General features: G+C 42.7%; 1 pseudogene; it reads left to right on the top strand.

Moving 5' to 3' along the window:
• The first annotated feature begins 3,442 nt into the window (after positions 1–3,442).
• On the top strand, positions 3,443–12,811 carry LOC140203275 (uncharacterized; annotated as a pseudogene).
• Positions 12,812–22,876: the final 10,065 nt, after the last annotated feature.

Here is a 22,876-nt window from a genome sequence, read left to right as displayed (position 1 = left end):
CTATGTTCTATTTTCTTTGTTCTATGTAAATGCACAGCCATTGCATCCTTGCTCCTTTTTTAAGATTCAAGACTATTTAATGTCATATCCTGTATAAAAGCGTAAGGAGAATGAATTAAGTATAAAGAAAAATTCAAAATCTGCATGATTTTCTTTGCATTCCTAGTGTCATTTGGACTGTACGTGCATTGTTTTATAGAACATAGAGCCGTGGTTGTCATTCTGGAGAAATGCCTGGGTGTGAGGACTTTTAACGTGTGGAGACTGATGCACAAGCGGCCACCACACGAAGAAGGGACAGAATCCAATGGCATGGAGACCAAGATGACTGGGGGCCCTCTTCTGCTGCAACCTTCCTCTGCCTTTGCATTAATTGTGGTAGTACTCATAGTTCTGAGAACCCAGAGGTTATATTCACCGCCATCTTCCACCTGCTCCAGCGTTGAGCTCCTGGTTGGACCGCGCTCCATCTGGATCCTCCCTCTTGACCTTACTGCTACGGGTGACCCCACCAGGAGCTAAGCTCCAGATGGCAACACTGTCTGGTTCTCACGACCACACAGGCTTCTCCACCGTGACAAGCTGGTGGTACCCCAGAGCGGATAGAACAGTAAAACAGGGGAACAGGCCATTCAGGGCACAGTGTTATGCCAAACCAGCTAAAAAATAAATCAAAAACACCCAAACTAATCCCTCCTACCTACAGACCATATCCATATCCCTCCATCTTCCTTACATCCATGTGCCTTTCCAAACATCTCTTAAAAGCCTGCAATGTATTTGCTTCTACCACCATACCAGGTAGCGTATTCCAGGCATCTACAGCCCTCTGAGGAAAAAAATTACCCCTCACATCCCCCAAGTATAGGATCTATACATTTGCCGTGTTAGTACAAGCCATCATTTGAATGAAGCAAGCTTAACATGTCTGAAAGGCTGTTATATACAGAAGCTGGTCCCTCAGTGTCTTGAGACAATTCCTCAGACAACAGACTTTCCCCATAAGGCTGCACCAAGTTTGACTGTGTTCCTTAGTAAATAATCCTGCAGTCTGGAATGTACCAGGCTGCAGTATTCCCTGGCAGCATCTTCAGGAAGAGGCACAGTCAATGTTTCGGGCCGAGACCCTCCGTCAGGACTAAACTGAAGGAAGAGCTGGTAAGAGATTTGAAAGTGGGAGGGGGAGGGGGAGATCCAAAGTGGTAGGAAAAGACAGGAGGGGGAGGGATGGAGCCAAGAGCTGGACAGGTGATTGGAAAAGAGATATGAGAGGATCATGGGACAGGAAGCCAGGGAGAAAGAAAAGGGGGAGGGGGGGAAAATCCAGAGGATGGGCAAGGGGTATAGTTAGAGGGACAGAGGGAGAAAAAGGAGAGAGAGAGAAAGAATGTGTGTATAGAAATAAGTAACGGATGGGGTACGAGGGGGAGGTGGGGCATTAACGGAAGTTAGAGAAGTCAATGTTCATGCCATCAGGTTGGAGACTAACCAGACGGAATATAAGGTGTTGTTCCTCCAACCGGAGTGTGGCTTCACCTTCACAGTAGAGGAGGCCGTGGATAGACATGTCAGAATGGGAATGGGATGTGGAATTAAAATGTGTGGCCACTGGGAGATCCTGCTTTCTCTGGTGGACGGAGCGTAGGTGTTCAGCAAAACAATCTCCTAGTCTGCGTCAGGTCTCGCCAATATATAGAAGGCCACCATTCAGGGCCCCAGACAGTCCTTCCAGGTGAGGCGACACTTCACCTGTGAGTCGGCTGGGGTGATATACTGTGTCCGGTGCTCCCGATGTGGCCTTATACTGGTTCTGCAAAACTTTGTAATTAAGACTATGCAATGTAATCATTATATATCATGCAGTGACTGAGCAGGTAACTCTGGAAACAACACACATCAAAGTTGCTGGTGAACGCAGCAGGCCAGGCAGCATCTCTAGGAAGAGGTACAGTCGACGTTTCAGGCCGAGACCCTTCATCAGGACTAACTGAAGGAAGAGTGAGTAAGAGATTTGAAAGTAGGAGGGGAGGGGGAGATCCAAAATGATATGAGAAGACAGGAGGGGGAGGGATGGAGCCAAGGGCTGGACAGGTGATTGGCAAAAGGGATATGAGAGGATCATGGGACAGGAGGCCAGGGAGAAAGAAAAGGGGGAGGGGGGGAAAAACCCAGAGGATGGGCAAGGGGTATAGTCAGAGGGACAGAGGGAGAAAAAGGAGAGAGAAAAGAATGTGTGTATAGAAATAAGTAACAGATGGGGTACGAGGGGGAGGTGGGGCATTAGCGGAAGTTTGAGAAGTCAATGTTCATGCCATCACGTTGGAGGCTACCTAGACGGAATATAAGGTGTTGATCTCCTTCTCCCCCTCCCACTTTCAAATCTCTTACCAGCTCTTCTTTCAGTTAGTCCTGACGAAGGGTCTCGGCCCAAAACGTCGACTGTGCCTCTTCCTGGAGATGCTGCCTGGTCTGCTGCGTTTGCTGGCGGCTTTGGTGTGTGCTGCTTGAGTTTCCAGCATCTGCAGGATTCCTCGTGTTTGCTGTATTCCCTTACAGTCATCTCATTGTGTGGGAAGACAAACAAGTTTTGGTCGGACAAAAGCACATCTTTCAACAAGGTGATCTTCCGGTAACAGTTGATGTAGTGTGTCGGTGTGCAGGGGCAGATGTGCAGAGGGAGGAGGTGTAGGGGCAGATGCAGCACTTGCAAGGATAAGGGCCAGGAGGGAGATCAGTGGGGAGCAATGAATGGACAAGGGAGCCATGTAAAGAGCGATCCTTGCTGAAAGCAGATAGCTGGGGGGGGGGGTGGCGGGTGGAGGGAATGTTATGCTTGATGGTGGGACTGCATTGGAAATGGCAGAAGTTACAGAGAATTACGTGCTGGATGCGCAGTCTGGTGGGGTGGGGTAGGTGAGGACAAAAGGAAGCCTATCCTTGGTGGGGTGGCAGTAGGATGGGGTGAGGGCCAACGTCTGATCCTTTCCAACACTAGGACATGTGGAGACTCCCTACATGGTGACTCCTGGTGCTCATATACCTTTGTTCTGTGTATGGCCTACTGCAACCACAGACAAAGATGGCCATCAGGATAAGGGCAACGTTGGGTACGTTTCCCCCACCATTCCCACACCCACAGTTATCTGGGCACGTGCATGATGACCTGTTGGATTACCAGATGAAGCAAAAGATGACATGGGTGACTGTCACAACAGATTTGTGAGGAATAGCACGCATATCCACAATGCAGTATAGCCACACCAAGAACACTTCTCACTTCGTGATCAGTTTCTTGCATATTATTGAAAGGGTGCATTGCTCCCTCAGTTCTGATTCTTGTTTAACCTCGGCTATCCACTCTAATCAATCTGTGTTGTGTACCTCAGCTCCTTTGAACCAGATTCACAGCACCTTCATGTAGTCTAACCTGCTGGTGAAGGAGATGGAGGACCACTCGGTCCAGTTGCCAAATATCATGCCCTCTCTCTTCCTGCTGCTGACTCTGTCAGCTCAAACGGTTGCAGGTATTGATCAATCTGTGGACTGAACCTGGATCTGAGCAGAATATATTAACATCATCTAGGTGCAAGGAAATTTTCAGTTTGTTGTCTTCACTGCCAGATATCATTACCCATCTCTGTTATTTCCATCCTAGTGGATTAGATTATGAGAACACTCAGTCCTCTTTTATTGGCATTTAGAAATGCGTATACGCATTAAGAAATGATACAATGTTCCTCCAGAGTGATATGACAGAAAACAGGACAAGCCAAAGACTAACACTGACAGAACCACATAATTATAACATATAGTTACAGCAGTGCAAAGCAATACCATAATTTGATAAAGAACAGACCATGGGCACGGTAAAAAACGTCTCAAGTCCCGATCGACTCTCGAGTCCCTGATAGCAGGCGGCAAAAGGGAGAAACTCCCTGCCATAAACCTCCAAGGCACCGACAACTTGCCGATGCCTTGGAAGCAGCCGACCACAGCCGACACCGAGTCCGTCCATCCGAAAACTTTGAGCCTCCAACCAGTCCCTCCGATACAACCTCCCGAGCGCCATCCTCTGCCGAGTGGCTTCGGCCTAGCCCCGGCCGCTGAAACACGCAAAGCCAAGCATTCAGAGCCTTTTGCTCTGGAGATTCTGGTTACCACACACAGTAGCAGCGGCAACGAAGCGAGCATCTCAGAAGTTTCTCCATGTGTTCCTCCGTACTCTCACGTCTGCCTCCATCAAATCAGAATTGTGCACGGTACCCTACTTGACAGATTACAGATATCATTCACCGGAGAGGCAGCGCGCATTGCGTTGGACTGCCATCTTCTCCTACTCCATAGGATTAGGCATAGGTATGAAATGAGCAGTGGACAAGGTCTTTTTTTAATATATTAAAATAAATTTTATTCATAATAAAAAATATTTACAAGAATAAAGCGTGCAATGCCTTTTCATATATACATTCATAGTCAATACTTTCAATGGTGTTGTACTACATTCCTTAAAACCAATAGCACTGTTGCCTCTCTTGTGGGGTGATACATTACTATAGTAATTGAAGGGCTTCCTCCTGTAACCCAGCCCCTCACTTTCCAGTTGTGGAAGAACCCTAATATTTATTTATTTAGAGATAAAGGGTGGAACGGGGCTTTCTGGCCCAGTGAGCCACGCCACCCACAATCCACCTGTTGAATCCGAGCCTAATCAAAGAACAATTGACAATGACCTACTAAACAATGGGAGAACTGCAGGAAGAAAGCAGAGCACAGGAGGAAATGCATGCGGAACATACAACTATCTTAGAGGTGGCACTGGAATTGAACTCTGAACTCATAGTGTTGCGCTAACTGTTACTGCTACCGTTGCTACCTTTTTCCTTCCAGTCTTTGAAACTATTAGCGCACCTCCCCTTCCCCCATCCAACTAGCCAGTGTATAGCATTAGTGCTTTGAAAGGTATCCCAAACCTCAGTGCAACTACGTCACATTCTGCATTGAGGAGTTAGATCCTGCGTTTAATTGTCAAAACATTCAAGTGTGGTACCTCCTTCCTCAAAGGTAAACATTTCTTTGACTCACAAAATTTTGTTTCAAAAAAGACATTCAAATGTATTTGTTTGGAGGTACAGCACAGTCTATTCTGGCCCAGTGAACTTGTACCACCTAATTACACCCATGTAACCAAGTAACATACATAAAAGACTTTGGAATCTGGGAGGAAACCAGAGCACCCAGACAGTTAAGTGGAAACATTTTTGTTGATTGGTTTATCTAAAGGTTAAGGTAACTTACACTCATGCACAATTTTCTTATTAACAGGAAGCTATAGAAATATTCCCCTATGTTCCTAAATAAAATAGTTGAGATCAATTTCACACAAACACGAGGGAATCTGCAGATGCTGGAATTTCAGGCAACACACATAAAAATTGCTGGTGAACGCAGCAGGCCAGGCAGCATCTATAGGAAGAGGCACAGTCGACGTTTTGGGACAGTCAGGACGAAGGGTCTCGGCCTGAAACGTCGACTGTATCTCTTCCTATAAATGCTGCCTGGCCTGCTGCGTTCACCAGCTATTTTTATGTGAGATCAATTTCACATTCCTTGATGATTGTAAGGCAGATGGACCCTTTAATTCTATTCTGAAAGCAACTCCAGATGGTACCACATCACTGCTGTGCCATTACGAAGAAAACACAGCAGTGCCTCTATTTTCTTACTTGGCATGTCACCCAAAACTTTGACAAACTTTGATAGATGCGTGCTGGAGAGCATATTGACTGGTTGCATCAAGGCCTGGTATGGAAACACCAATGCCCTGGTACAGAAAAGCTGAAAAAAGTAATGGATGCGGCCCAGTCTATCATGGGCAAAGCCCTCCCCACAATGGAGCACATCTACACAGAGTACTGTTGCAGGAAGGTTCCATCCATCAGCAAGCACCTCCACCACCCAGGCCATGCTCTCTTCTCACTGCTGCCTTCAGGAAGAAGTACAGGAGCTTCAGGACCCCACATCCAGGTTCAGGAACAGCTATTACCTCTCAACCATCAGGCTGTTGAACCAAAGGTGATAACTTCAGTTACCCCATCATTGAACTGTTCCCAGAACCTACGAACACACTTTCAATGACCCTTCATCTCATGTTCTCGATATTTCTTGTTATTTATTTACTATTATTATTGCCTTTTTCCCCTTTCTTTTTGTATTTGCTCAGTTCATTGTTTGTTTTTGCACGTCCTGTTGGGACACATTTATTCTATTGTGTTTCTTGTATTTACTATGATTACCTGCAATAAAAATGGATCTCGGGGGTTGAACTGCATATAGTGACATATATGTACTTCAATAATAAGTTTACTTTGAACTTTGAACTTTGACTGTTTCTTCCAAATACATCTTTCAAGAATGTTAAGTGCTGAAATAAGCATTTGCAAACCCCAATCAAAGCCCTGTTGTCATCAAATTAGTTACTCATGGTACTTAAACATGTCTCAATAAACTCAGTCATTACAAATCAGAGATGGATTGAATTTGTAGGGTTGGCTTAGCTGCCTTCCTGCTCCAAATCAACCTTTTCCTATTAGTTAGAATTTCCACTTCTAATATTTGCATTGTAAATTTTCTCCTTAAAAGAAATGTCTTCAACATTGTGCGATGAGATCAAATAACAGTAATTATATTTTAAAAAGAGCAATAAAAAAATCAGAAAAGCAACATCATTTGCTAATAACCTTTAGAAAAAAGCAATATATAACCTGAGAAATTAACTTGTTCTTCTGTTTCTATTTGATCAACAGATCTAGGAAACTTTATTTTTGGTCAACTTCTTTATACCACTATCAAAATCCAATCAATTTAAAACTATGATCCACTAATTCTGGAACAAAGTGCCCAAGAAAATTGGTTTGCAGTGATAAAATTGAAAGCCTTGAAAATATGGATTATATAGATTTATGAAAATCAATTCAATCTGTTTCCTGCAGTGAAATTAAAATGAAACAGTGATTGATAATTGGTTTATTATTGTCACATATATGCAGGTTACGTGAAAAAATAATCTTGCACACTGTTCATATGGATGAATTCATTACAACAGTACAAGTGTGGTAGTACAAGATAAAACTAACAGAGTACAGGATAAAGTTCAAATTTCAAAACAAATTTATCATCAATGTACATATATTTCACCATGCTGTACAACCCCAAGATTTGTTTCCTCGTGGGCATACTCAGTAAACCCAATAGCCGTAATAGAATCAAAGAAAGTCTGCACCCAATAAGAAAGCGTACATTGGCAGAAAACCTATGCACAAAAGTCAACAAACTGTCCAAATACAAAACAAGAAATAATAATAATAATAAATAAACAATAAAAATCGAGAACATCAGATGAAGAATCCTTGAAAGGGAATCCGTAGGTTATGAGAGCAGTTCAGTGACGGGGCGAGAGAAATTAAGTGAAGTTAACCCTCTGGTTCAAGAGCCTGATGGTTTAAGGGTAATAATTGTTCTTGAACCTGGTGGCATGAGTTCTGAGGTTCCTGTTCCTTCTTCCTGATGACAGCAGTGAGAAGAGAGCATGAACTGGGTGGTGGGAGTCCCTGATGATGGATGCTGCTTTCCTGTGACAATGCTCCATGTAGAAGTGCCCAGTGATAGAGTGGGCTTTACCCGTGATGGACTGAACCATATACAGTTACAGTGAAACTGTAGATGGACAATAAGGTCATAACGATGTAGATTGTGAGATCAAGATTCCATCTTATCATATAAGGGGTCTGTTCAATAGTCTTATAACAGCAGGATAGAAGATGTCCTTGAACCCAGTGGTACATTGTTTCAGGCCTTTGTCTCTTCTCTATCATGGAAGAGGTGATTAGAGAGAATACCAAGCATGGTAGTGTTGTTGATCATGCTAGATTCTTTATTAGGGCAGTGAAGTATCAACAGAGTCTATGGAGGACAGGCTGATTTCCGTCTAAAAAATGGTGACAATCAGGGCTAAAAAGAATTAAAGGTGACTATATTAGAGTTAAATAGGATAGAGAGGATGAAAATAAATTTAGAATAAATTAATTTTCATGAAAATATCTCAAAATATCTTATAGCAGATGGTGTTAAATCTACATATCACACCTACTCACATAAATTAATGCTTTGAAAGATTCTCCCCCCATACTCATTTTCATCTTCTTCTATTGCCTGCTTCGTTCAAAACAAAACCAATAATCAATGTAAGAGTATTAATAATTGTCCTGATGAAGAAACTCAGCCTGAAGGACCAACTGTTCATTTCCTTCCATAGATGCTGCTTGACCTGCTGTGTTCCTCCAGCACTTTTCGTGTTGCTCAAGATTTACAGCATCTGCATTCTTTCTGATGTTCCGATAATTGGCATTCTTGGCTTATCAGTAGGAGATTTATGTGATTTGCCACAATTGTAAGAAATAATAGGTTAGATCTCCTTAAATCGCTGTCTATATATTAGCAATTTTCATTTTGGAAACTTATCTTTTTAAAATTATACAATTTTTTTCATGATTCTTTAAGTTTGTTTTCATAGAAAATTTTTAAGAATAATCTGCACTGTTTGAAATTCGTAGATAGATGCACAGGATTTGCTATCTTGCATGAGACTCCAGTGAAATAATTTGCTTTCTGGATATAGGGATATAGATCTGTATCTAGTGTGCACTGATGAGTATAATTTTAATCCTATGCAAATTTGCCTGTGTCATTTTTGCAATATATGTATGTGTGTGTGTAATTTATATTATATACAATTAAATTTTAATATTTAAAATATATTAAATATATATTCTATTATATTTACCTATACTATTTTACATACAGTTCCGTCATATGATATGTTTGCCACTTTTTCAGAAACAAAAGGATTCTGATTATTTAATGAACTCCAGAAATAATAACATTGAAGTAGGGAAGTAGTTTTTGATATTTCAAAAAGTGTCTAATTTGCTTTTTAATTGATTTCAAAAGAAATAAAAATCAGTGGGTTGTAATATGTACTTTTGATCTGTATAGAGCCACTTTCATGAAACTTGAAAAAATCAATTTCACTCTGCTATTTACAACCGAATCTCTGCAATAGTCTCACCAAGTGCCAGTCTCAAACTGTGAAGCCCTGTATCTGCTAAAAGAGGCATTTTTGTGTGAAAAAAAGCAAAATTAGTTTTGGGTTGCTGCTAGGTTACAGGCCAGGGTCTGATCAACCCCGGTAGGGTTGCCTAGGCAAGGGTGTATGATGTTGAAAGACCCGAAACACCTGACGACCCCAGTTAACATCGCTGATGATGTGCCCTAGCTTAGCATCATGCAGATGTTTCTCTAAGAATTACTTCTTGGGACACCAGTGACTACCAGGAACAGTCTGGTTGACAGCCTGGAAAGACAGCAAACCAGGGCGGGGTGTGTTAGCAGCCCTAACCGCAGCTCCTGTAAAGGAGTACTCAAGAAGGCTACAGATCAAAGAATGGAAAGATACCCCCAGGGAAGCCCAAGAGGGGAGCGGAAGAGCTTCCCAGCCGGACAGATACAAGGCTACTGACCCAGTGCAATGGACAAACGACAACGAGTATACAGTGCATCTGTGGCAGAATTTGTAAGAACCAGAGAGGCTTGAAAATCCACCAGTCAATGATGAAGTGTAAAGAGCAACAGAGAGCACCACGATGCTGAGATTCCCAATCTGGTGAGACAGAGGAGGAGAAGGGTCAAGAAGCACCCCACAGTACCCTGAGCCTCCGCGTGGTGCAAACTGTTCATCCCAGCATCACATCCCAGACCGTGCGGATCAGATGGCCCAAAGCCTGCCAGACAGCAGAGTGGCAGAGATTTGATGAGGACGTAGATCTAGTGTTGGAAACAGTGGCCAAAGGTGGTGTGGAGAAGAGACTGCAGATAATGACAACAGTGATCATAACTGTGGCAGCAGAAAGATTTGGTACTGAGGAAGTGAAGCGGGCCAAATAGCCATATGTTAAAAGCAACAGAGCCACCAAAATCCACAACATCCGGAAAGAACTCGAGGCGCTCAAGCAACAACATAAATTGGAAAACCATGAGGAAAGGGCACCACTGGAAGAACTGCGTATGATGCTGAGGAAAAGGCTCATCACTCTGAGAAGAGCGGATGAACATCAGAGGCGCAGGAGAGAAAGAGCACAGAAAAGATCTGCATTTATCAGCAACACATTTCAGTTCACCAAACAGCTGCTGGGTCAGAAGAGAAGCGGAAAGCTGTCCTGCACAAGGGAACAGATGGGCCACCATCTTCGAAGCACCTTCAGTAACCCAGACAGAGAAGTTGAACTGAGAGACTGTGATGTCCTCATCACCCGCACAGAACCAACAGAGGCTTTCGGCCTTCGAGAGCCTCTCTTCAAGGAGGTTCAGCAAGTAGTCAAGAGAGCCAGAGCTGGCTCAGCACCTGGTCCGAGTGGCACCTCCTACAACATCTACAAACGCTGCCCCCGGCTTCTCCAGCGGCTGTGGAGAATCCTCAAGGTCGTCTGGAAGAGAGACGAAGTGCCCAAGCAATGGAGGTATGCAAACGGAGTGTGGATTCCAAAAGAAGAGAACTCCGAGAACATCAGCCAGTTTAGGATAATATCCTTGCTGAGTGTTGAAGGGAAGATCTTCTTCAGCGTAGTGGCAAAGTGCCTAACAGTGTACTTCCTGAGGAACAATTACATCGACACCTCTGTCCAGGAGGGTGGCGTTCCAAGGGTACCAGGCTGCTTGGAGCACACTGGAGTCATCACACAGCTCCTGAGAGAGGCCAGAGAGAATAAGAGTGACTTAGTGGTTTTGTGGTTGGATTTGGCCAATGCCTATGGATCAATCCCCCACAAGGTTGTTGAAGACGCTCTGAAGAGGCACCATGTTCCTGAAGGAATCAGAGGCCTCCTTATGGACTACTACAATGAGTTCCACCTGAAAGTCTCAACAGGGCCAATAACACCAGACTGGTGCAGGCTGGAGATTGGTAGCATCACAGGCTGCACCATCTCAGTCATCCTTTTCGCCCTGGCAATGAACATGCTGGTAAAATCTGCAGAGCCAGAGTGTCAAGGCCCGAAATCAGGATCTGGGATCCACCAACCACCAATACAAGCCTTCATGGATGATCTGACTATCACTACGGAGTCAGTGCCTGGTGCTAGGTGGATTCTTAAGGGGCTGGAAAGGTTGATGAGGTGGGCAAGGATGTCCTTTAAGCCTGCAAAATCAAGATCTGTAGTGCTGAAGAAGGGGAGAGTACAGGAGAGATTTTGTTTCTCTATTGAGGACATTCCAATTCCTACCATCACAGAGAACCCTGTTAAAAGTCTTGGGAAGATGTTTGATGCAACACTCTGAGATAAAGCGGCAATAAGAAACATCTGTAGGGAGTTTGAACAATGGTTGACAGGACTGGCCTTCCAGGGCGTTTTAAGGCATGGATTTACCAGCACGGTATACTACCAAGAATCCTTTGGCCACTGCTTTTCAACGAGTTTCCTATTTCCACTGTTGCTGAATTAGAGAGGGTAGTCAGCCGGTTCCTGCGAAGATGGCTGGGTTTACCAAGGAACATCAGCAGCATCACTCTGAACGGGAATAACTGCAAACAGAGGCTCCTCCTGAAATCCATCGAGGAGGAGTTCAAGGTTTGGCGAGCAAGAGAGGTGCTGCAGTTCCGGGAATCTTCAGATCCAAAGGTTGCCGGATGCAAGAGTGGCAGTGAGAACTGGAAGAGAGTGGAGAGCAGAGGCTGCAGTGAGAGAAGCTGAGACGCGACTGCGTCACAAAGTGCTGGTGGGGGCAGTCGCCAAGGGAAGAGTTGGACTTGGAAGCCTTGATGTCCCCCATTTTGACAAAGTACAAGGGAAACAGCAATGAGAACTGGTCCAGAATGAAGTAAGGGCAGCTGTGGAGGAGGAGAGGAATGTCATACCAGTGGCAATGAAACAGCGAGGAGCCTGGACCAAATGGGAGCAGGTGATGGAGCGAAAGTTCACGTGGGACCATCTCTGGAAGGTGGATCCACACCGCATCAAGTTCCTTATCCAGGCTGTTTATGACGTCCTTCCTAGCCCATCCAACCTGCACTGCTGGGGCCTTGTAGAACGACCAGCTTGCCCCCCCTGTGAGAAGACCGGTACGCTAGAGCATATTTTGAGCTGCTGTCCTAGAGCTCTTGCGGATGGCCATTATTGGTGGTGGCATGAACAGGTCCTCCGAACAATTGCTGAGACAATCTGCGGCACCCTTAACATCTGCCGGAAAACAAGACCGGTCAAGAATACCATCTGCTTTGTCAAAGAGGGGGAAGGACCAACAGAACACCAGAAAGCAATCGGGTTGCTCTTCACTGCACAGGACTGGAAGCTAAAAGCAGACCTGGGAAAACAGCTGCAGTTTCCTCCCCATATCACAGAGACTACATTGCGGCCCAAAATTGTGTTGTGGTCCGACTCATCGAAGCACGTTCTTATGCTTGAGCTTACCGTGGGAAGGACACATGGAGGAGGCCTACGAGCAGAAAAGAACCAAGTATGAAGAACTGAAGAACAACTGCCAAACAAGGGGCTGGAGAGCAAAGTGTTGGCCCGTGGAGGTCGGGTGTCATGGCTTCGCAAGCCAGTCACTCTACAAAGTATACACTGCACTTGGAATCACGGGAGAGAGAAGAAGAAGATCCATTTCTACCACCGCAGATGCAGCAGAGAAAGTGTCAAGGTGGCTCTGGATAAAGCGGACAGATCCATGGGTTGCCGCTAGGACACAGGCCGGGGTCTGATCAACCCCGGTTGGGACGCCTGGGCGAGGGTGTATGATGTTGAAAGACCTGAAACACCTGACGACCCCAGGTAGCATCACTGATGATGTGCCCTAGCTTAGCATCATGCAGATGTTTCTGTAAGAATGCTCTGTAGACAATTTATTCATGAGAAAGAGGTTAATTGGCCCATGTACGTCAATCAATAATCTCTCCCATTTTTCTCCATATTGCATCCTTTTGTTTAATACCGACGTCCTCCAGGTAACTGTTGGGGTGCTCAGAGTAAATGAATAAAAAATCAATAGCAACTACATCTGTTATTGGAGAGCAGTGTTACATTCTGGAACCATGTTCACTCTGTATCAAATCCGTGGCAATTTGACTGTTTACTGAGTACTTCTATAATAAATTCAATGGCCACATTATCATGTACACCTGCACACCTGCCTGTTAATGCAAATATCCAATCAGCTAATTAGGGACCAACTCAATGCAGCAAAGCATGCAGACATTGTTAAGAGGTTCAGTTGTTGTTCAGATCAAACATCACAATGGGGAGAGAAATGTGATCCAAGTGACTTTGACCGTGGTATGTTTGTTGGTGCCAGACGGGGCGGTTTGAGTATCTGAGAAACTGCTGATTTTCCTGATATTTTCATGTACAACAGTCTCTAGGGTTTACAGAGAATGGTGCAGGAAACAAGGAACATTCAGTGAGTGGCTGTCTGTGGGCGAAAATGCCTTGTTAATGAGAAAGGTCAGAAGGGAATGGCCAGACTAGTTCAAGCTGACAGGAAGGTGACTAACTCAAATAACTACATGTTACAACAGTGGTGTGCAGGAGAGCATCTCTGAATGCACAGCACACTGAAAGTTGAAGTGGACGGACTACAGCACCAGATGGCCACAAACATACACTCAGAGGCCACTTTATTAGGTACACTGAGTGTATATTGATGAGACCTAATATAAAATTGCTATTATTTACAACAGCCAGAGAAATATACAAAGGGTACTTAAAATTAGCAAATAAAACCTTTACAATCTGGACCCCTCGGTTAATGGTACGAATCCATGGCATTAAAAAATGGAAACCCTGCTTTAGACAGATCTGGATGCAACTAAAATATTCTGCCATAAATTATTGATGCATATCTACGATTTACTCACGGAGGCAAGTGTATTGAGGTTTCCAGAACTCTGCCATTCTGTCAACTGGAGTGAACACAAAAGGTGGTACATGGACTAACAATGCCCCCTCTTGTAAGTGAGGATTGATGAGAGGCATCACAAAGAGATCATATGGGTGTAAGGAAGTATTTTTAAGACCTTTCGTCAAATCAATTCATCAGTGTTAATAAGATCATAACAGCATAAGATAAAGGAGCAGGATGACGATACTTAGTCCACTTTACCCAGGAAGTTGCCTTTTTTATCAGACACATGGCTTCACGGTTTGAGACTGGCACATGGCAAGATTATTGCAGACTATGAGTTGTAAACGGCCGATGAAATTGATTTTGTCAGGTCTCATGAAAATGGCTCTATACAAATCAAAGCACATATTGCAACCCCACTGATATGTATTTCTTTTGAAATCAATTAAAAAGCAAACCTGACACATTTCAAAATGTAAAAAAATATCAATTTCAACAACCGTTCCCCCAATTCGATGTTTGTATTTGTGTGGTTCATTATGTAATCATGATCCTTTTGTCTCCGATAAGGTGGCAAGCATATCATACAATGGAATTGTATATAAAACAGTACAGATATATATAATAAAATATATTTAATATATATTTTTAAATTAAAATTTAAATATAAAAATATAATAATTAATTGTAGGAATATAATGTATATATAAAGTAAAATTGACACAGGGCTATTTGCATAGGATTGAAATTATGCTCCTCTGTGTAGAATTAGGCCATTTTACCTACCATAGTGGCTGATTTATAATCCCTCTCAACCCCATTCGCATGCGTTCTCCCTATCACCTTTGCTACCCTGATTAATCAAGAATCTATCAATCTCAGCCTTAAATATATCCCATGACTTAGCCTTCACAGCCACTTGTGGCAATGAATTCAACAGATTCAGCACCCTCTGGCTCAAAAAATCCCTCCTCATCTCTTTTCTAAATGTACATCCCTCTATCCTGAGGCTTTGCTCACTGGTCCTAGACTCTTCTACTATAGGAAACATCTTCTCCACCTTCACTCTTTCTAGGCCTTTCAATATTCAATAGGTTTTCAATGAGAATCCTCCCTCATTCTTCTAACCTCCATTGAGTACAGGCCCAGAACCATTAAATGCTTAAAATGACCTATGTACATCAATGGAAATCCAAATAATAAAAGAATATACTTTTTTTAAGCAGTGGGCACATCAGGCTTTGGTGAGAGATACTGAGTTAATATTTCAATGACCCTTTATCAGAAATTCCAAATTTCCCAGGGGAAAATGTTAAGCTAATTAACATGCCCTACTTTCAAATCCACATTATCTATGGCGGGTTAGTGATCCTCAGGAGCATCATACCATGTCATTCCTAATGAAGGAGAAGTGGTAATATGGCTGGATATGAGGGGCCAGGCTGCATGGGTGAGGACAGCACCTTGTTCTCCTGATCATAACTGAAATCTTAGAAGAATAGTGTTTTTAATGATGTGCTTTACTAATGTCATTCTGAAGAATTGTTGACCACATTTTTTTCTCCATTATAATTATATGGACAAAAATCTTCAATTTATTTGATCTAACTTAGTTCTAGGTTGTTGCAAAAAACAACATAATCTGGCGTTATGAGTGACCATGAAGTGCTGGGCTGAAGATTTCCTTGTGTCAATAAATTACTCTATTTGGACATCAACCTCAAACTTCAACATAAAAAAAACTGAGAAATTGCAGTTCTGGTCACTTCATCACAGGAAAACTATCAAACAGATGGAATGAATAGAGAGAAAATTTACAAGGATGTTGCTGAGGCTTGAGTTATAGCGAAAGGTTGAATAGGTTAGGACTTTCTTCTGGGGACCGGGGAAGAATGAGGGGAGATTTGATAGAGGTATATAAGATTTTGTGGGGTACAGACAGGGTAAATACAAGCAGGCTTTTTTCCTGGGTGAGACTGGAACTAGAGGTCATGGGTTAATTGTGAAAGTGAAATGTTTAAGGGGAACTTCTTCACTCAGAGGGTGGTGAGATTGTGGAATGAGCTCCCAGGTGCAATGATTGGATTCAGGTTCAATTTCAACATTTATAGGAAGTTTGGATGGGTACATGGAAGGGAGGGCTTGGGAGGGCTTGGGAGGGCTATGGTCCAGGTGTGGGTCAATGGAACTAGGCAGAATAACAGTTTGGCACAGACTAAATGAGCCAAAGGACCCGTTTCTTTGCTGTAGTGTTCTATTGAGAACTATAATTGTATGCCCAAAGTGGTGGGGGATGTGGGGGGGGGGGGTGTTAGCAGGGAGGGGGTCAACGATTGCCATATCTGAATAGGGAAGTGTTCAGTTCCTGGGACATCGAGCTCATTTAGAATGCACAGCAGGCTGCATAGTCACTCATCAGTAGATGGCTCAATAAAGGAGATGTTCTGCAAATTATCTCCATCAACTGCTGTGGTAATTCCTTGTTCCCTATCTGCCTTAACATCTTATTGGCCTGGTAGGATTTTACATGAATATTTTACATGATAAAGTCTAAATCGGCTGAGTGATAATGATAATGTTCTATTTACTGGTACTTACTTGTAAGGAACCAGTTAAGCGACACACTTCAAACATATCTGAAAGCAAACATTCATCTTTTTGTGTACTAATTTAAGGGAAAAGTATTTGAGGATTGGAATAAAGTTGTCAGTTAAACATTTATGGCAATTATGTACGTTAGGAGAGATGAGTCAAGAGGCATGGAAGGTGAATGTGATATAATAAATTAAGCAGTTCCGGAGCAGCGCGTGATGGTGCTGTTAATCATGGGGTTTCAGTGACCAAATATGCAATCTGCTTTCAGACAGAGTAGACAGAGCTCAGAGCAGGGCACAATCCACTGTGACGAAACCAAGGCAAGGCAGCAGGCCTGCTACAGCTCGTTGCTTTGTGACATTTACTCAGCTCTGTGCTGAAATATTCATCTCGGACTCTCTTTGTGGACTTCAGTTCGGAACGCTGTTTGCTTGCAGTTATTGTTTGCATGATTTGCTTTTTTCTCTCTCTGCATATTGGGTGTTTGATGATTTTTTTAAAAATAGGTTTTCTCTGGGTTTCTTCTTTTCGTGGCTGCCTGTAAGGAGACGAATCTCTGTCATGGTCAGGTCCGTGATGTCTGCATTCCGGTTCACGGTCCAGTCCGTGGACTCAGGACTCCGGGTCTTCCAGCTGTCCCTCATTTGGTTGAGTTAATCATAGGCACCTGATTCCCATCTTTGGGCTTGGAATATAAGTAGCCTTGGGGTTGTGGATTGGGGCTGGTTTGTCTGGTCAGTCTTACTTAGAGTAACTTGCTGATGGAAGGCTGGTGAAACCATTTGTGATCTCTTGGCCTGGTTGGAGGACCACTGCTTCATGGAGCCTTGTTGCCACTTGTTGGAGCAGTCATTGTGGTATGGTTTTGGTTTTCTGTAGTCAGCCAAGGTAGCTGGCTGCCCCAAGACCCAGAGCCACCCTGGATTGAGCTCCTTCCCTGTCCTTGCCTCTGCTGGGTAAGCCAGGCTGTAATTGCTGTTACCCTGTGGTTGGTCCTGTCTCTTCCTGTCCCTTGCCTCTATCTGGTAAGCAGGCTGTTTGCTGTTACCCTGTGTTTGGGTCTGTTATCTGCACCCTATTGTGATAATCCCAGGTTATATAATGTATACATATTTTGATAATAAATGTACTTTGAACATTCCTCTAACATCATGAATGGTTTGCTTTCAGCACTGCTAATTGGTCCTGCAAGTGTGAGGATATTATTGTCAGTACCAGCCCCTCTGCAGGCAGCATGACCACTATTTGTGGTTATTTTCTGTTTCAAATTGTCAGGTCTTCATCTGAACAGCTGGTTGTATGGTTGATACCAACAGCCTTGGTGTAAGAATCCAACTGGGTTTTCTGGTGTCAGTCTGAACTAAATAAAATTGGGTGAGAGATACCATGGAGTGTCAGTGGAAAAATCTGCTTGTTTATCTTGGTCCTGCAATATTTTGAGGAAGGAAATTCCAGCAAATTATGTAGTACCCACACCCAGGATCAGCCAACTTTACACCAAAATATTTAAATGTATTCCTGAAAAATAGGTTGTAACTTATCCTCCTCATAAACAGCAAATTTCTCAGCAACAGTGATTTAGCAAACAGCAAGAATATTGAGGCTTGCTGTGTCTGACAAGTACTGGTGTATGTTGGGTAATTGACCTTGCTGTGGTCTGTTGTCCATTATATCAGTATTTGTGACTGTACTGTGCTTACTGAAGAAGCTCTTTCTGAATTGAGTGTGTGCCTTCAAGTTTCTGTAACTCCATCTTGATGGTAACAATGAGGAGAGGGCATGACCTGGATGGTGAGGGTCCTTAATGATGGATGCTCCCCTTTTGAGGCACTGCTTTTTGTGCATCAAAATCCCACAGGCAGCTTTGAGATAATTAGTTTCAGGATTGTCAGAAGATAAACTCCTTTCAATTTTCAAGTTATGCTTAAAAGATCTTTTGAGCTCATCTGGGTCCTTAATTCAACAACTTGTCTGAAAGCCCACACACCAGCAATAACACATTCTCTCCAAACTACATCTGGTTCTCAGGTCTTGGAGTGCATTTCTGAACCTATGAGCTGCCCCCTCAGGCAGAGATGCTGGTATTGAGTAACAGTCATACATTGCCACAATTATTTATTAAACTACTATACAGTAAATCTTTCAGAAATAGAGTATTGTCTAAGAGTTGTAAAGAATGATGCACATTTCAATCAAAGTCAAGTCAAATTTATTTGTAAAGCACATTTAAGAACAACCCATGTTGACCAAAGTGCAGTACAAACCATAACAGGTAGTTAAAATCACAAATACAAGAAACACAGATATAAACAAGGCCCACAGCTTATAGGGACAAAATAAACAACATATGACCCTAGGCACAAGCCAAAAATCAGCCACATCAGGAAGATTCAAATGCTAGTGAATAAAAGTAAATTTTGAGCCTGGATTTAAGAGTCAATGGAAGGGACAGATTGGATATGGAGGAGAATGCTGTTCCAGTCTAAGGGCTACAACAGCAAATGTGTGGTCACCCCTGAACTTTAGATTGTGGGACAGCCAGGAGCCCCAAGTCAGCTGACCTGAGGGACCTGGAAGTAGAATAAGGGATTAGAAGGTCTGCAATATAGGAGGGGACCAGCCCATTTAGGGCTTTATAAACAAACAGAGCCCTAAAATCAATTCTAAACCATACTAGTAGCTACCGGAGAGAGGCCAGGATAGAAATAATATGGTCCCTCTTCCGGGCACCTGGCGGGAGCTTGGCTGCAGCGTTCTGGACCAGCTGCAGGCGGGACAGGGATGACTAACTAATCCCAGTATACAGGGAATTGGAGTAGTCCAAGCCAGAGGATATAAGGATGTGGATGACTTTCACGAGATCTTTGAAAGAGAAACGACTTGATTTTGGCAATAGTACAAAGCTGGAAAAAACTAGCTTTTACTACTGCATTAACTTGCTTGTCAAACTTAAAGGCGGAATCAAGTATCACACCAAAGTTTTTGACATGGGGTTTGACAAGGGTGGACAGGTTACCGAGACTGTTGGTAATCACTTTGATGGAGTCAGGGGGGCCAAATTGGACAACTTCAGACTTGCCTTCATTCAGCTGTAGGAAGTTTTGTACCATCCAACACTTCATGTCCTCAAGGCAGTTCATGAGGCTGACTAGATTTGACTGGTCTCTGGTTTCAAGGGGAGATAAAGCTGTGTGTCGTCAGCATAACAATGGAAGGAAATATTGTGTTTTTGAATGATTTGGCTGAAGGGAAGCATGGATATAGAGAAAAGAATGGGACCTAGGATGGAACCTTGTGGGACTTGGCAGGAGAGACTATCTGGAGAAGAAGAAAATTTGCCTATATTGACGGAGAAGCTTCTATTTTTGAGGTAGGATGTGAACCAGATCAAGGCAGTGCTATCAACACCAACCCCGTACTGGAGACGGTCTATTAAAATGGCGTGATCCACAGTATCGAATGCTGCACTGAGGTCAAGAAGAATTAGGATGCAGAGTCACCTGAGTCAGTAGAGAGGAGGAGATCTTTATACACTTTCAGCAGGGCAAACTTCATCGAACCGTTGAGTTAAACTTCAATACATAGATATGATGGCATGGTAATACAAACACTGAATAGAAAAAAAAGCTCTTCGTGCAGTAACCCAATTTACATATCACCATGGGTATTCCAAGAATACCTTTGCACTAGGCTGAAGCTTGTGATCTGGTTTACTATTGAGCGACTTTGAAATAACTATTTAAAATCAATTCTCTAAACACCCTTAAGGTCTGCAGTATCGATCAAGACCGGCCCCAAAGGAGCGTCGATAATGATGCTCCGTCGAGAAATGAGTTCTCGCGTCTCTCGCTCTTTAGTGAAGTGGAGACAAACACTCTTGACGTCAAGACAGCCTGGAGATATTAAAGGCTGCTCTGACACTTGTGTGTTACGGGAGCGAAAGCAGAGACCCGGCGAGGAGGATTACAGCGCAGCCGCCCACTCACTTCGAACTTTGATGGACTCCAGATCTTAGAGTTGCGAGGATTCACCGCTGGAAGAATGAGGAGTCAGGCGATGTCTTTGCTATTGGTCCTGAGTTTTTACAGCATATGTTCAAGTGAGTAGGGGTATTTAAACAATATACTTACCCAACAGAAAAGAGCCAGCGAATAGCCATGACTTTTCTCTCTTGGTTAACACTATTTACTTTACCGCTCAAATTTAAAGTTATGGGATTTAGGAAACTTCTTTGTTTCACAGAAAGTAGAATACAGCGTGAGGCTTTTCTCATTTAATTTACTGGCAAGTCAGATCTAACTCGGATTTCTGACGGTTATAGTTCATGGCGAAATAGATTGGTGAGTTTATTTCCAAATATACTTACCGATGTAACCACACGAAAATGTTCAAATTAGCACGACGTGTTTGCTGATGAAAACATTTCACCTCCTGAATATATATAGAGATATGATCCTGATTGGCACTAATCATCGATCCTACGAACCATGATCATAAAGAATCATTCAAACACAACTAATCTAACAAACTACGACGCACGAAATTTCGGTATTGTATTCCCTTTGGGTATTGCAAACTTGACAGGAAACACTATAATAACTAACTTAAAGATATAAGCAGTTCTTATTACAGTATTGATTTTCCACCATATTTAATTTAGAATGGTTATCTAATGTTCGATTTTGATGCAGTGATTGAATTTACTGATTTTATGATCAGAAATTGTTTCGAAGTTTTCCCAGTGTGTTTAGGGCAGAAGTACAGTGCGCTGCTGGTGTTCGTTCATTCATATAAGTCATTAACAGCTCAAGAACCCGTTAAGTATCTGAAATGGCAAGAATGTATTCACATTGAAATTATCACAGCTTCGTTAGGAAATTATTTTAAATAAAATTTCATAAGACAAATTTACAAGGGTAAAATCTCAACTATTTGTTTTTTGCAGAATATTCCGTTCAACACTGTTTATTTTTCCCTTTATAATTTATGTCTTTCAATTTTTCCTTGGTATTGTTTGCTCTTTTAAAAAAAAATCTATTTTTTCACACTTAAAATTTTCCACTTGTAACATTTTGCTAAATCTCTTCTGTGAATCGGCATCAGGTTTAATATCTTGGCATATGTTGTGAAATGTTTTATTATGTGGCAGCAGTACATTGCAATTCATAATAAAAATACAGTATATATAATATATATAACATTAAGTAGTACAAAACAAGAAAAAAAAGTGGTGAGGTAGTGTTCATGGGTTCAATGTCCATTCAGAAATCTGATAGCAGAGGGAAAGAAGCTATTGAATAGTTGAGTGTGTGCCATCAGGCTTCTGTACCTCTCCCCCGATGGTAGCAATGAGAAGAGGGGATGTCCTAGGTGATGGGGATCTGTAATGATGGATGCTGCCTTTTTGAGGCATCCGTCCTTGAAGATAACTTGGATGCTGGGAAGGTTAGAACTCATGTTGGAGGTGACCGACTTCACAACTTTCTGAGGCTTACTTCGATCCTGTGCAGTGCTGGATGGTGATGCAGCCAGTTAGAATGCTCTCTGCAGCACCTCTGTAGAAATTTGCGAGTATCTTTGGTGACATACCAAATCTCCTCAAACTCCTAATGAAATATAGCCACTGTTGTGCCTCCCTTGTAGCTGTATCGATATGTTGGGCCCAGGTTTAGCAAAATGCAATTGGTAAGTTGCTGCAGTGTGTTTGCTATGGGGTCTCCTGTGACAAAATGCATAACTGATGGGTGGGGTTTAATCAAAACAGTTATTTTTTCAAGAAATTGCCTCAATTACAGAAGGATTCCATGAGAAAAAAAGAAAACATGATTGAGGTCAACAATGGAGGCTAAGAATAATGCTAAACTGGAAACAAAAGCATAAGAAAAGGCAAAGGTTGGTGGGAAACCACAGTCCTGGAGAGATATTGGTATCCAGTAGCAAAAGTCAGAAATCTCACAAGAAGGAAAAAAATAATAATTTGAGAGAAAACTTGCATGTCATACCAAAGCAGTATGTGTTTCTATGGATATGAGTACGGAAAGGGTGGCTGAGGTAAGTATCTGTCCTTTAGAGAATCAGGCTGGTGAATTAATAACAGGAAATGAGAGAGGCAGATATGTTAAATCAATTATTCACATCAGCCTCTGTGGAGGACACTGAAAATATCATTAAGATAACAGATGAGTTAATTTAAAATAACAGGGTGGAACTTGTAGCAAACTCAATCACAAGGGTTATGGTATTAGAATAGCTCCCGGGGCTGAGGTGGACAAGTAGCTGGGATGTACCAAATTACAACAATCTTAAATGCACTTCATTGAATGTGATGTCC

The sequence above is a fragment of the Mobula birostris genome, chromosome 9 (genome assembly GCF_030028105.1).
Source record: "Mobula birostris isolate sMobBir1 chromosome 9, sMobBir1.hap1, whole genome shotgun sequence".
NCBI lineage: Eukaryota > Metazoa > Chordata > Chondrichthyes > Myliobatiformes > Myliobatidae > Mobula > Mobula birostris.
The sequence above is the reverse complement of the archived record's forward strand: the minus strand, read 5'-3'. Positions and strand labels throughout refer to the sequence as shown.